The following is a 15,127-nucleotide window of genomic DNA, read 5'->3' as shown; positions in this document are numbered from 1 at the left end:
CATCAAGTTCTCTAATGGTAATTACCAATAGTGTTGGTAATCCCCTCTCTTTTGGGCTGTGATGGTTCTTCCTAATAATTGTGTGGTTTGGGATTTAGGGGTTTTTTTCAAGCTAGATAATTGTGTATTAAAATCACTATCTCTTGTTTGCAGTTAATGATCACATTCCTTTTACTGATGATCTTTGCTTTTAAATTTGACCTTTTTTTGCTGTCTGCTAAAATTAAGAGAATTGTGACAAATTCACAATAACAATTTAGACATCAACATTAAAATCTGGAGAGTTGGATTTAACCTGCACAAAGCTTTTAACATTTTTTTCTCCAGTATTTTATCACCTTCGGCTTAAACATATTTGTGTGATAGCGGGCTGAAGACTTGTCTGTGTGAGTCACTCCCTAATATTTTCATTACATTAGAATAATCAAACTAATTTAATTTTGGATTTTTTTTTAAAGAAAAACCACATTAAAATCCCCTCTAATTAAGGATTAGACTGAAACTCTGTACCTTCTCAAAGTCTCATATACATCAACAGGATTTTAAAATTTGAACATATCATAAATATAAAAGATGATGTTTGGCTTTTTTTGAAGTACGTAACAAATCTCCCACTGACTTCACTCAGGCCAAGCTTTCATTTCCAGATCAGCTTGCAGAAAAAGTTGGTGAATAAAAAAATGTCTAAATTGACAACTAATATTACTCAGGATGAATAATTCAACAAAGTCTGTTTAAGAGAATTGTCCAAGAAAGATTTACACCATTCATTTTAAAGGAAAGAAAGAGAAAATTGTAATAAATGAGGTGGTGACTTTTCTGAGCTATAGCTGTATAAAAATATTTCCCCTGGAGAGAGTTGTTACTTTTATTGTGTAATAATAGTCTTCAGTCTCAGGCTTCAGGCATTTTATCTGTATCTCAGTAAATGGTCTACCTTTAGGACAATATTTTATCATGATTTCCCTTAAAACTAGTTACTCTTTATATGACAGAGCATTTATAGTTTTGATGGTTTGGCTCATTGGACATAGACATGCTAGTGAACAGCCAGTGGTGACAGAGACAGCTTTTTAGATCAAACTGCTAAAACAAAAAGCTACTTTAAATGTAAGAAATCAAGTGTTTGCCATGAATGCTAAATCAGCTCAGCATGCTAAATCAGTTCAGCATGCTGTTCCCTAAATCCTTAGAATATCCTATATTTCTAATTCCAATTTGAAGGACAATGGAAAAAAAAAAGCAGTATAGAAAATTCTTCAGTTATATTCTTTTTATTCCTCAAAGAGAGCAAATGGGTAGGAAATACAAGTACTAAGCAAATAAAACCAAAGAAAAAATTATGATTTTCATTCCTTTACAGAACAACTTACAACTCCGAACCAGTCTTTTCAGAAGCCAGAGATCAGCCATTATAAAAAAAAAATAACAAAAAAACCCAAAAAAACCCCAAAAAAACAAATATAAAGTGTTTTGCAGAGCTAATATTAAGGATATATATTTTTATGAAAAGGGAACATGATGTTATGGTGAACTGAAATGTAGTCTACCTATACGTCGGCTGTGCCCATTTAACAGGTAGAGAAGTAATATCAGCAATAATCATGTAACTGTGCCCTTGCACTGCTACTTCTCTGATAATATGCAAACAGTTTTAAAATTGTACTGAATAAATTATGTTCACAAAATCCTGGTGGGTTTTTTCTATTAATTTATTGACTACAGATATCTGGTCATGACAGAAAGTATGTTGATTAGTCCTTTGTGAATAAGGCATTTAAAATTACTAGATTAATAAAAATTAATTATTGCCTTCTGGTTTTACTCACTACACCTCTCCTTTTCTTAATACTAAAATGTTTGCAATGAAAAAAGTGGAAAAAACAGTGACCCAATAAGGACCAAATTTGTTTTAATTAAACTGTATTAATCTGAAAGAATGAACTAGTAAGACTTCCATCAGAGAAATTTTATTCATTACAAATTCTTGGAAGTCGGTCTGAATACTGTATGTCACAAATGAAAGCATCAGAAAATGCTTATGTCTCTTAACATGTGTAAAAGAATCAGAGTTTCTGCACAGAGAATATGTTCCAGGTAGATTCAAGCAGATTCAAGTAGATTCAAGGGCTCCTCTAACATATCTTTAGACTTCTACTGTTCAGCTGTCAACACCTGAACTAATCATCCTACAGGTGCATTGGTAGTCAATGAAAAGAAAGAGGGTCCTTTAGAACACTTTTTAGCTTAGTTTGACTGACTGAGAAGTAGATGAAGGTTTCAGATTGGTACCTACATCACCTATGCACGGGTAGGAATGATCAGCTCAAGCTTCAAGATGACCAGGCAGTGTGTGAAAACAGTATAACTAACAGCTGTAGAGCAGTGGTCTCCCAGTTTTTTGATTGTACACTTCTAACAGTAAAAAAAAAATTTGAGCCAGCATCCTCAGCATATATATATTTGCTTATTTATAAATTATACAGATATATCTTAGGTTTACCCAGAAAGGTTTTGGCAGCAGGAGGGTGAGCCTCAGAAGTGGCCTCTCTGAGGTGAAACATGGGTCCCTCCCCTTCTATGACAGGGCTGGTCCTAGCAGGTTCCAAAATGGACCCATCACCAATAAATTATATACATTATAAAAAAATAAGGAAAAAAATATTAAAATCAGTTACAATAAAGATGCAAATGTAATAAATATTGGTTTCAAAATTTTAAATAATTTGACTTATTAATGGTACAAACCCCGCTGTGTTTTCATACCCCAATGGATTTTCTTGCACACCCCAGGGATTGCACATATACCACTTTTCAGGCAACTGCTTCAGAGAGTAGTCACAAGTTTTACAACCTGATGAAGTCTTCTGTTCAGTTTGTGCTAGTAACAGAATACCCTGGGAATATAGTGGCAAAGCAATAGTCAGGTGTATTTCCACTTGTTTTCAAGTATTAATTTAATAGGGTTATTCATTGTGTGAATTTGGCCTTTCAAAATCTCTCAGATACCCACAATGAAACCAAATCCTTGTAAATTTTTTTTGAGCATACACCTCATTTAATCGTTCTTGAAGATTGAAAAGCTTTCTGATTTATGAGAAGAAAATAATATCAAAATTCACATACTATTTTCAGTATTTTTAATGACCTTATATATGAAGTGGGATTTCTCTTTCCAAATGCTTAAAAATAATCCAGTTGTATGTTTATTCAACTATTATACTGATATTGATTTCCTTCTTTACCACCAAAGAAATTATAAGGAATGAAGAAAGGATATTGCTCTTTTAAGAAATTTGGAAGATGCTATAATTAGAGAGAACAGGAACACAACAACAACAGTGGACTTGCTGAATTTAGATGCAAATATTGTTTCAGCTTGAGAACCTAAAGTGTAAAAAGGGCCCAAAATGGAAAAAAATAGGAACATTTGAGAAATATTGAAAGCACTCTTCCTACAGTGAGTCATAAGAGAGGTGGACCATACTAATGCTATGGAGACCAAAAGGTTTAGGTGTTGAGAACATTCTCTGCAGAGGTGACCATTCCTTGGCTTGTAGGAAGTCATGGGGATGGAATCAGTGAGCTGCAGGTGACTTTAATCCCTATAAATTCTCAAAGGTGTGTTCTAAAGAGAAGCAATGGAAGATCTTTATCTCATTAAAAGCAACATCACTCATTTTCAACCTTGAAATGCCAATGTCACATAAAGTCTTGTTTCTGTAGTGCTTAATGTTATGAATTATTTCAGATAAACTCATTTTTGCATAGAAATCTTTAACTCTTGATTATTTATTTTTTTGGTGAAGTAGACAAGCTAAAGGAACAAATACAAAATATCCTGCCAGTTTGCTTTTTTTAGTAATGTACACATAATTATTCTTTTGAAGAAAAAATTAAAATTAAGAGTTAAAAGATAGCTTAAAATGAACTTTAAAGGAAAATACAGTTTTTTTTTTCCTCGCAGGCACAAAACGCTACCTCTACTGTCCAGAATCAGTGTGTGTTATCTTTTGTTTTATTGACATAGTTCAAACTCAGAAGTACTTCAGTTTTCATGGTTTTCATGGGTTTTTTAAAATTTATTTTGTTGTTGGTTTTTGTTTGGTTTGTTTGTGGGTTTTTCTTTTAACTTGAAACACTGATACACATATTTCTGTATCATAGTGATTTGCCAAGCTTACAATTTTTCTTAAATACATAATTATTTATGTCGATTGTTGGAGAGTAAGAAAATTGCCCTGCTAAGCTATGACTTCTAACATCATGTTTGCCATTTCTTCTTATCTGTGGTGCTCCTCTATGTACTTTTTCTCACATTCCAAGGGATCACAGACATGACAGTTACTCTCCACCTTAGTATTTAGTGGCATTCAGAAGAATACTTGCCATTGACATCTCCTACGTTATGTAGTATTTACAGAATATAAAATAAGGTTAATTTTAATTGAGACATTTTAATACAACCAAGGAAAAAATAGTGTATCTAGTTCCTTTTCTGAACTACACAGTCAAAAAATGGCTGCTTGTATCACTGTATACTTTTTTTTCCACTGGAGAAAGGAATTTCAGACTAGAACAGGAATTTATTTTTATGGTATTATTGTAATGGATCTGTAGTTTGTTAATTCAGATACAGAAAGATAACTGTCTGATGTCCATTCGAATATCAAATGTAATCAGGATCTCAGCCCTGCTTATAGTAATTTCATTTCCAGCAAAACTGTGGAAGGTAAAACAAAAGAGCAATGAGACATTTTTGCTAAACAGTTTTGTTAGTTTGCCTTTCCACTTCCATTCTTTTTTTTTTTCCTTTTCTTGTCAGCTTTTGACATATAACATGAAATTTTCAAAAGTGCCTAACAGCCATGTTAAAAAAAGGACTGAGTAATGTGAAGTGGGAGTTTGCAGATACCTGTAAGGAAGAGTATGGTACAGAAAACCTCTGAACAATCTCTGTAGGCATGTTGTTAATCAAATGCAAAGTTTTCTGGAGACTAGAAATATGTATCCAGAGGTTCCTAAATCCTCACACATTTTAGTTCAGTATTTGAGTTTTCTTTGGATGCAGAAATTAGATATTCCTCTGCCTCAATCCCTCTGGATCTGACTTTTGGAGACAATCTCAGAATATGCATAATACAGAAGACACGGAACTGACATCTTTCAAGCTGTCTTGTTATTTAACATTTTCCTTTGAATTACTGGTGGAAGAGAAAGAAACTCCTAGTTTTTATGTACTGATCAGAAATTTCAACAGGTTGCTTTGTTCCCCATTGTCCCTGACAGACTTTGCATTTCCATTTCTCAGCTTAGTGAAGCAGATTTACACCACTAGATAACATGTCAGGTGGGAAGATCACCTTATCCTTTTCTATGTAGAAGCCCTGCCAAAATTCAGACTTGGATTCATTTGGCCATAAAGAAGGAATAAAATAATCCACAGACTAACAGTTACTGTGAGTGTGAATCCCTGTTTTCAAGAACTTATTTAACATTTTGAATTAGACTTTCCGGCCCTCACAGTTGATTTCTCTGAAGAAACAAGCTTTTGCTCCCTCTTAAGCATTGAAGTGACACCTTCTTTTTTTTTTAAAAGATTTTAATGACATAGGGGATTAGTTCCAAAAATCACTTAAGAACTTATGAGTGTTTGCTTCTACACTGTAAACCATGGGATATATTCTTCTTTTACCTTATTGCTTATAAACTAAGATACTTTTGTATTAAATATAGTATTTAATAATAATAATAGCAATAATAAACAACATAGTGCTAAATATTTATAGTGGATGTGATTAATGTATAGCAAAATATTGGATCTTTTTTGATTCTTAATGACCATTTGTTTTAGGATGTCTTTCATCTCTCATTTTGCTGTGTTGTCTTGCTAATGGCACAAGAGCAGCACAGAATGAAGCCCAGAGGGCTCCATGCTGCAGATGCAGCAGCAGGAGCTCTAAACACTCCTTTTTTAGAGAAGATGAGCAACATCCAAATTACTCATCTTGATCAAAGAACTGGTAACGTCTGCTGCCTGAGTGTGTTGGCTCCAGGAGGAAAGAAATAACAAGGATAAACCATGTGTTTGTTGTGGGATGTGGGGAAGAGAGAGGGAATGGGGCAGTACGGGAACTGCCTGTTCTAGCAGTGTAAAAACTGCTGTGTTAGCAGCAAACATTTGGGCAACTCACCTGAAATGTGGTGATAGGAGCCTGTGGTGTCCCAACAGAACTGCTCCTACAGGGAGCAGTTGAGGATCTTACAACTGTTGAGGCTCTTACAACAAAGCTGTTGAGGCTTTTACAGCATTGAAGAGATCATTCACACATATATGGGTTTTTTTTCATGCCAGTAATAAACATGCAGAGGCATGGAAGCTGGAGAATGTTCCCTCACATGAAGCTCTGACTGACAGCTAAAAGCAGAAGCTCAGTGTTGTATATCATTCCTGAACAAAGGGATGGAACCTCCTTTAGCAAAACTGGCATGAAGCCTGCCCTACTTTTTTTTTTCTTTTTTTTTTTAATGTTTTAAATTTTTTTTTATTCAACGTTTTAGTTACTCCTAGTAATTAATGAAGGTTAAAAAAGTTTTCCATAGCAGCAAGTGATGCATAGTGGATAACATTTTCTAGAACAGAAGCTCTATTTTCATAAAAAAACCTCTTTAATGCTGTCCATTTAAGTGAGTGATATCCATTACTGACAGTGAAATACAGCAAGAACTTTCTATACTGAGTGTAATCACTGCAAACAAAATAATTTTAAAAAGCACCAACTTTGAAATAAAAACATCCTGTATTTGTACTTTTTGACAGCAAATTTTAGCATGTTCCCCCCAGGATTCACATGAGCAAGACCAATATAAGATTAACGCTGAGATTTGACTTCTCAATGGCTTCAATACAGCAGGGAACAAATTTGAGGAGGAAAATCATCCTAGCAAAAAAAAAAAAAAAAAAATGCAGTCAGAGAGTTCAAGAATGAAATTTACAACATGATTTCTCATACAGTTCACCCCTGTGTCACTCCCTCCCTTGAGTGTCAAGCAATGTCATAAAAGGTGTTGCTATAACAACACTAATTAATTATAGTGGGATTTCATGTGTGGCAGTGAAAAGCCAAGCCACAGTAGTCCTGTTTTATGTCATAACCAGTGGTGTAAGACAAGAGGTATGTGATTTTGAGATCAAACCTAATATAGTAATTACCAAGGAAGGCCAGCTTATGTGAAGGCACTGCATACATATCTATCTTTATGTTTTGTATATATTAATGACCCTCAAAAATACTGACACTTTTCACTTTGCATATTAGAAGGTAATAACTTGAAACACAATGTGAAATTTTTGCAAAATATTAAAGATGTTGAATAACTCTCTCACTTTAAAAATCATGGTTGTCTGACACCTAGACTTGTGCTAAATCTCAACAAGAGATTTAGGGGCATCAGGAATCTGAGATGACTATGACATACACCTATAGTGTGGAAGCTACCTGATGTCTGTAAGCTTGAAAGAACTAATATGAAATATTACAGATTAAATATTACTGTAACTATGAAGACGAACAGTTTGTCAGTGAAACTTGATGCTCCTTTTCCATGATTGCTAAAGATGTGTGCATTTATTTACCTTTTTTTGTCTCCTCTTCAAAAACTTATGAAAGGAGAATACAATTTAGAGAAGTATTGGTCATTACAAGGAATATGTTTAATGAAGAAATGATAAATTTTTGAAGTTACTAAAAATTGCTGCATTTTTAAAAGAGATGATTGACATTGTGCCTACATTAAAATTCCAGAACTGTCCAGAAAATATTTACATGATGCTATACTTACAACTTTAAATGTTCAGTCTGAGTTTTTACAAATGTATTAAAAAACTTTTTGTCGCTATTAAAATTGACAATGAACTCCTGAATAAATTAGCTGACTAAACATGAATTAATATCTTGTATGCCCTGTATGTTCTTTGCCACTGATCTTTCAGCTTCAGAATATCATGATCTGTTGTGGCACCTTTGATGGAAATACACTTAACCACAGCAAGATAACATGAAATAACACTGCTAAGACGAAAGAGTTCAGGTGGTCTATTTATTTTTTCTTGTTGTCTGTTTTGGGATTTTTTTTTATGTGTAAATGGATTCTTTGTTTTCTGGCTTACTGTACATATTCCTAGTTTTGACCTTCCACACTATCGGTGAGTCATGATGAACAACTCATGAAATATAATCTGTTTTCATGAGATGGGGAAATAAGACAATCTGCCCTGCAGCTTGAACAAGAGAAAGATATGAAGAAGCACTTTTTAGGGGTGTGCCCTCTACAGAGTTTCAGTAGCATCCAGTTGACAGTGAACATTGCCAGTGCGACACCTGCTACTTGTCTCAACAAGCCCTGCATTTATTTAGTACACAAGTAAACCTGGATGCAATTTTATGGTAGAGATGATATTTTTCGGTCTGCAATATATCACATGCCAAGCTGCAAACAATTTGTTCAATTCTCATTAAATTATCAACTTTTTAATTTCTGTCCATTCTCTTGCATAAGGAATTGCTTTATCTCCCAAAAAGCGCATATTTCTGTCATGGATTGATGACTTTGCTACAGATGAGTAAGAAGCCCTAGGTGACCCGTTTACCCTTCCCCAACAGGGTACCAGCTGCCAATTGCCCCCACTCTGTGATGGCTTGTCCTTCTTCTCACCTTGTCATCAAGCCAAGACTGCACACTGTAGGAGCACAGGTAAGCATCTGCCTCTCTAAACAGTGCCAACAGCTCTCCATTATCAGCTGCCAGGGGTGCTTCGGAGAACTGTGCACAGCTTCCTCCAGATGCACATACTGAGCATTTTCATGTCTGCAACAAATTCTGCCTCTCCAACACAGGGAAATCTCAAATGTCAAATCTGTTTCCAAAGTAGCATTTCATCTCACCATGAAACATGATATATGTTAGTGCACTTTTATATTTCTCCACCTTAACTGGCAGGCCTTCCCAGCTGGACTCAGTACACAAACTTCATCTAAATAATAGAAATATCTTGTCTGCTGAGATGCACTTCTGCAGCACAATATTCAAGGGATAATGTCAGCATCCACTGCTCAGCATTTTGATGCACTCCAAATGATTGGTAGCATTTGATGAGAAGTTTAAGTCCTGAAATTGTCAAAAATTAGGGTGCAGCAAAAAGGCAAGAAATATTTTCCTTGTAGAAATTTTAAAATTTGGCTATATCACAAAACAAACAGGAAGATGTAAAATCTTGGCTTCTTCAATATACATTGAACAAAAAATTCACCTCTCTGAAACCCTTGATGAAGACTGGTAGTTTTCTTGACCACATTTGATGACTTTAAGCTTCACACACTGACTGCTGTGAATGCATCTTTAACTATACATTGAAGTAGAGGCTTTCAATAATTCAGTAACAGTAAATTTCACTTTCAGATTTTGTCACAGATATTCATTATTGCCAAATTAGGGATTATATGACATAAGGTCCTTCATTGATTGGTCAACTATTCAGCTTCATGGGTGATATTAGTGTTGAACATGCAAGTAAAATTAGTGTACAATCCTATAGTGCATTGTAAATATTGAGCACACACAATTTCTATATCATTTGGAAGAAAAAAGATATTCGTCATGAAGACTGGTATTGCTAGAAATATTGAGTACACAGAATCGTTAAAAATTACTTCATATTTTCTTACTTTCCATAACTTACAGGGACAAAATGACAACTAAGTTTTAAAAATGTAATTGTTTCTAGTCATAAATATACAGTTATATTTGTAGCAAATTTAGAACAGTTTTGCAAATATTTTTTTATTATACTCGTTTTTTTTTCTTTTTTGGTTAGAAAATGAAAGTTATTCTCATTTAAAAAAACCAACAACCTTCTCTAAGATATTAAACATCTTGATTAAAACTCCTTTATTGGAAATTCTCAAAGCTTTTATGTCTAACTTGAGTTATTCCCATACGAATACATTAGCATGGATAAGTAGACAGATCCAATGTCTTTTTGGAGATATTGATAGATGATATATGTTTCTCAACTTCAGTTTTTCTAGTGGAAGTCGGGTGGAGCTTGGGAATAGATGGTGTTTCTTTCTTGCTTCTGTATTCCCTGGAACAAGAGATGTTTTTCTCTCACCTGTGTATTTCTAAGTGGAAAGGTTTAAGTTGCCATAGTGCCTACCTTCTTGAGAACTTCTAATATTGTGCTAACCCTTTTTGTTAAATCAGCTACTGATATTGGAATTCAGTATCACTACCTTTTTTACTCTACTCTGGAAGCACAGGCAAATTGTGGGCAGCCCAATATGGTTTTCTTTGCTTACCAGACATGAGGGAAATGATCATTAAATATTAACATGAATTACAGTAAGTCAGTGAAAAAAAATATTATGGGATAACCCACTGTTCATTTATCTTTAATTTGTGCAGAAACAATGGTTCATATAAATATATATATGACACACATGGCTTCCTCTGTTGGACACAGTTTTCATTGATGCTTTTCTGACCCATAAGAATTACTTCAAGGGTTGATAAATTACTTTTCTGTTTCAAAAGACTCAGAAAAAAAAGAAAAAAAATAAGATTATGTCTAATTCTAGGTTTTAGGGATTTGTTTTGTTTTTGCTAGTTTTAATTTATTGGTTTTGTAAAGTGACAGTGAAATGAACCAAGAGGTGACAGCTGAGACATGGAGAGTGTACTGTGATCTTTATTACTTGTGTTGTTGGCAGTGTGCTTCAAAAGTGACAAAGAACAATATGTGAGGGAGTGTAGCAAGTAACATTACATCACACTGGCAAAGTTCTAGAGTTTGGTGAGTGGCACTCAGCAGGATGGAGAGAAGTGACTGTAGACAAAAAATGTGTGTTGACAGAGCAGGAAAGCAGAAGGGCAGTGTTCAAACAAAGCCTGGAGAAAGAAGAGCTATCAGGTAGGCAATGAATTACTTGAGCAAGACTCAGGCCAAGGCAGAGCGTTTTAACTTAGACATGCATTTCAGGATTCTTTAGCAAAATTATTTAAAAAATGCAGTTCAAATGTGTTAAATGTTAACATTTAAGATCAAAGGTAATGATTCTCTGATGTCAAGTGTTAGATGGAGTGTTTTGCTTTTCCAGTATTTTCTCTGATTTTTGTTTTGCTAATAAAATACTCAGAGTGGGATTCCTTTATTTGCTTCCTTACCAGCCACTCTTACTTGTGTCAATGATTTCTTCATTCATTATTTATATGATTTAATGCCAAAAGCTTCCCATAAGGCTGTAAGGAATGAGGACTGATTGTGGGAACTTTGTTAGGTAACGTAGGTGAGTTCAGTCATGCACACATACAGCCAGGTATAGTTATGAGGAATAAATATGTGAAAAGGACTGTTTTCCATGGGAGGAACCCCACACTGGAGCAGGGGAAGAGAGTGAGGAACCCTCCCTCGAGGAAGAAGAAGCAGCAAGGTCAATGTGTCAATGACAATTGACTGCAATCCCCTTTTCTATCCCCCTGTGCCACTGGGGCAGACAAGGTAGAAAAATTGAGAGTGAGGTTGAAGGAAACACAAGAAGAAAGGAATGATACAGGGAAAGTGTTTTATGATATAGTTTTTGTTTCTCATCACCCTACTCTGAATTCATCGCTAATAAACAAATTTCCTCATGTCTGGTCTGTTTTGCCTGTGATGGTAATTGTTCAATGACCTCTCCTTGTCTTTAACTCTGTCGATGAGCCTCTCACTGCAATTTCTGTCTCCTGCGCAGCTGAGGAGGAGACTGATAGAATGGCTTTGGAGGGCACGTAATGTCCAGTCAAGATCACCCCACTATAGATATCCTGATGAGTCCTCCTGTGCAGTGCTCTTCATATGCTGTATTCCAATTCTACTCAGTTTTGTAATGCAGAAGTGGTTATTAAAGTATTTATGCATTGACAATTAAAGCTTTTTAAAGACACATGTGACTGCTTTTTTAAGCAATAGCTGTGCCATTACAGAGATCATCCAAATAGGAATCACTCTCTGAAATAAATATTTACTTTCTCAAAAAGCATTGTGGTTACTGTTGTTTTTCTTAACTTCATTAATGTTTTGAATTTATATTTCTTAACACTGTGAAATGAAAATGCTAACAATATCAGGTCAGAATAGAAGGTCTTTTACTTACTGTTTATACAATTAAATATTCAACTAGACAAAACCTGAGTCATGTTTTGAGAAGACCGTTAGCAGTATCTATCCTTAGTGGAGGTTTGTGGCCTACAAAAATTATGGAACTGCATCTCATGGAAGAGGATTTGTTTTCATTACTTTCAAGAGAGTACTTTTGACTTTCTAGGTCATATTCCATTCTTTCCCACTTTTTTTTTCTGTTCTCTTTTCTGGACCACTAGGACCCAAATATAGTACCCTATTTTTGGTCCAGAGAATTATAATTCACATAAATAAAGAAATTCATAGGACTGAGGCATGAATTGAATTTTTAATCCTTTTATGGCTTGTTTGGCTTTTTTAAAGTTAATTTTTAAAATTTTTCCTACTAACTTTTTCAAGCAGTATTTAAAGCCATTAGCTCACTATTTTGGTCACTGATTTGGGACAAATATGATCAATAATATTAAACACATGAATAATAATGACAGTAGTAGCAGCAACAACAGTAACTGCAAGGAAGTAGAACAAGAATATTCGCAATAATAGCAGTAGTACAAAACAAACACATATCTCATGCAGGTGGAAAGGTTTGCAACAGGAATAATGAAATCAGCAAAGAGTCTCTTCATTGCATGAAACATCAACACAATAACTTCCAGGCTGTGTAATTTCTATAGGTTCTCATTTGTTCTGTCAGGAGCATTTAAAATCTGCAATGCTATACCGTTTTCCTAACAAGGAAGACACTGTTCATAAGAACTAAAGATCAAGAAGGAAATAAGAAAAATGAAACAACAACAAACATACAAAAATAGGACTAGAAAAATTAATATGTGATGGCAAAAATCTTGCATTGTACAGTGGGATAAGTTCTCCGCATAAGCAGTTCATGATTTTGCCTACTGATTTTTGTTAGGTCAATCATAATTTTTTACTTGTTACATTTTCTTCGCAAAGTGCAGGTCTTGCATTTGTTATTGAGGCAGCAAATATCTCATTTGGAGGCTTCAGAGACTTTTAAAACATAACCTGAGATTTCTAGCCTTATTCCTTTTCATTAAAATTGTTACTGTCACATTTGTTTCCAAAGCAGTTTATTATAAATTGCTACTCTGAACATTTCCAATTCTATCTTCCTCTCAAGGACAACTGAAATCTGATTTTCATGAAATGCTGCAGCAGATCATTTTGAGGTATTAGTCTCATCAATTCTGAAACAAAAGAAATTTTCTGTATTCTTAACTTTTTTCAATCTTTCTTCACCATGAATCACAAAAAGCAAATGAAGGAAAAGTTGTATTGAATTTGAGTGGAAGTCACAGTCCAATTATTCCTGCAAGTGTGTTTTCTTGAAAGAGTGTGTCAATGAGTGACTGAAAGAATGACGACACAAGGGATTGGTAATGACATCTAAAATTTTCTCAGGCTCACAATCCCATCCCACTAGAGTTCAATAGCAGCAATATTTTTAATTACGACACATACTTTAATTTCAAAAAAGAAGTTCTCTGAGTCTGCCCTTGAAGATAAATGGCCACATCATATATAAATATTTCCCATTTTTAAGGGTAATGTTAGTAGAGGGAATGGAGTGGACCCATATACACAGTGTGGGACGCCAGAGCTGTCCCAGCTGCCAGGTTCAGCTGCCTGTACCAGCCACATGATGACTGAACAATCCAGGGAGAGCTTGGGACCAGCAGACACATGATTCACAGCTGAAGAAAGGTCTGAGCATTGCTGCCTCAAAGTCAGATTGTCAGAGCGAGGTGTGACTTCCTACTGCCCCAGGAAGAAAATTTTTCTTGAAAGGACAGCAGCATGCTGAAGGCTCTTGTTCGGCCATCCATTGCTTGGGTATAGATGAAATGATGGAAATATAAGAAAGAGGACTTCATCACTCTGTCTATTAGACTGCGCAATCCCTTATCACCTTCTCGTGTTACTCGTGCATTTTGGACAGAGATGTATTAGCACCAAGCAAGACAGCATATTGGCCCTTCTTCACTACAAGGGGTTTATAAAGAGAGTTGATCAATATTCATGGGCTTGTTCAAAAACATTTTATTCCATTTAAAATGCTCTTTGTCTTCAGGGTCAACCTTTCTCTGAGGAAGGCTTTTAAGATTTATCTGTATGTGTTTTTTCAAGCTTTTGCTGAAAAAAGTAAAATAGAACACAGTGCTTTTCAGCCAGGCCTCAATGTCCTTTCCAAAGGAAGGAAGCTTTAGGGGTCTAAACAACAAAAGAAGAATAAATGTAAAAAATGAATTTTAAATGTCTTTGTTGTTTTTCCACAGTTTATTATTGAGGTTTGAAAGAATATAGTAGAACAGACATAGAGATATGAGACTTTTAGGTTGTTTTGCATGTATCACCTTTCTACTTCCCCTGTATATTTTTTAGCTCTTCAAATGTTGAAAGAAATTTGTGTATGCACTTATCTGAGAATATACATATATATATATATGTATATGTATATGTATATATATGAAATATATTTAGTATGTTCAGTGTAAAATTCTGACAATTTGTGAAATTGTGGCCCTTGAGAAATTCATGGTTACTTTGTTGCTGACTTCAACAAAGTCAAGGTTTGTATCTTCAATAACTTAGACAAAATATTTGTGTTCGCTGGAATTTCCATCACTGGTTGATATTACATCCTCACCGTCCTGATGCCCATGGAGATTTTGGGAAGGTTTGTATGGGGCATTTGAATTTCAGATTAGATTGTTTACAGGCTGGAATTTTAAAACCTGAAGTTTTATTAGCTCCATCTTCTTCTCCCAGATTTTGAACAGGACATTAAAATTATTTATTCTTTTTAGAGGAACTACTTTTAGTAATGTGTTCTCTTAAAATAGATTTTTAAAAGCACATTGTTATATTGTGTTATTTGGTTTGTCCCTTGCTTATGGTTTCATCCCAAATTGTCTCCCCTTTCCT

General features: G+C 34.8%; 1 long non-coding RNA gene across 1 annotated transcript in view; it reads left to right on the top strand.

The window, feature by feature from the left end:
- Positions 1-12,011, top strand: part of LOC140683982 (uncharacterized) — a 113,978-nt gene extending 101,967 nt beyond the window's left edge. The window contains exons 7-8 of the long non-coding RNA XR_012055728.1: positions 8,664-8,754; positions 11,790-12,011. This is a non-coding gene — a long non-coding RNA (uncharacterized lncRNA). The remainder of the gene's footprint in view (positions 1-8,663; positions 8,755-11,789) is intronic.
- Positions 12,012-15,127: the final 3,116 nt, after the last annotated feature.

This window comes from Taeniopygia guttata, chromosome 1, assembly GCF_048771995.1.
Source record: "Taeniopygia guttata chromosome 1, bTaeGut7.mat, whole genome shotgun sequence".
NCBI lineage: Eukaryota > Metazoa > Chordata > Aves > Passeriformes > Estrildidae > Taeniopygia > Taeniopygia guttata.
This window is presented reverse-complemented; position numbering and strand designations above follow the sequence as displayed.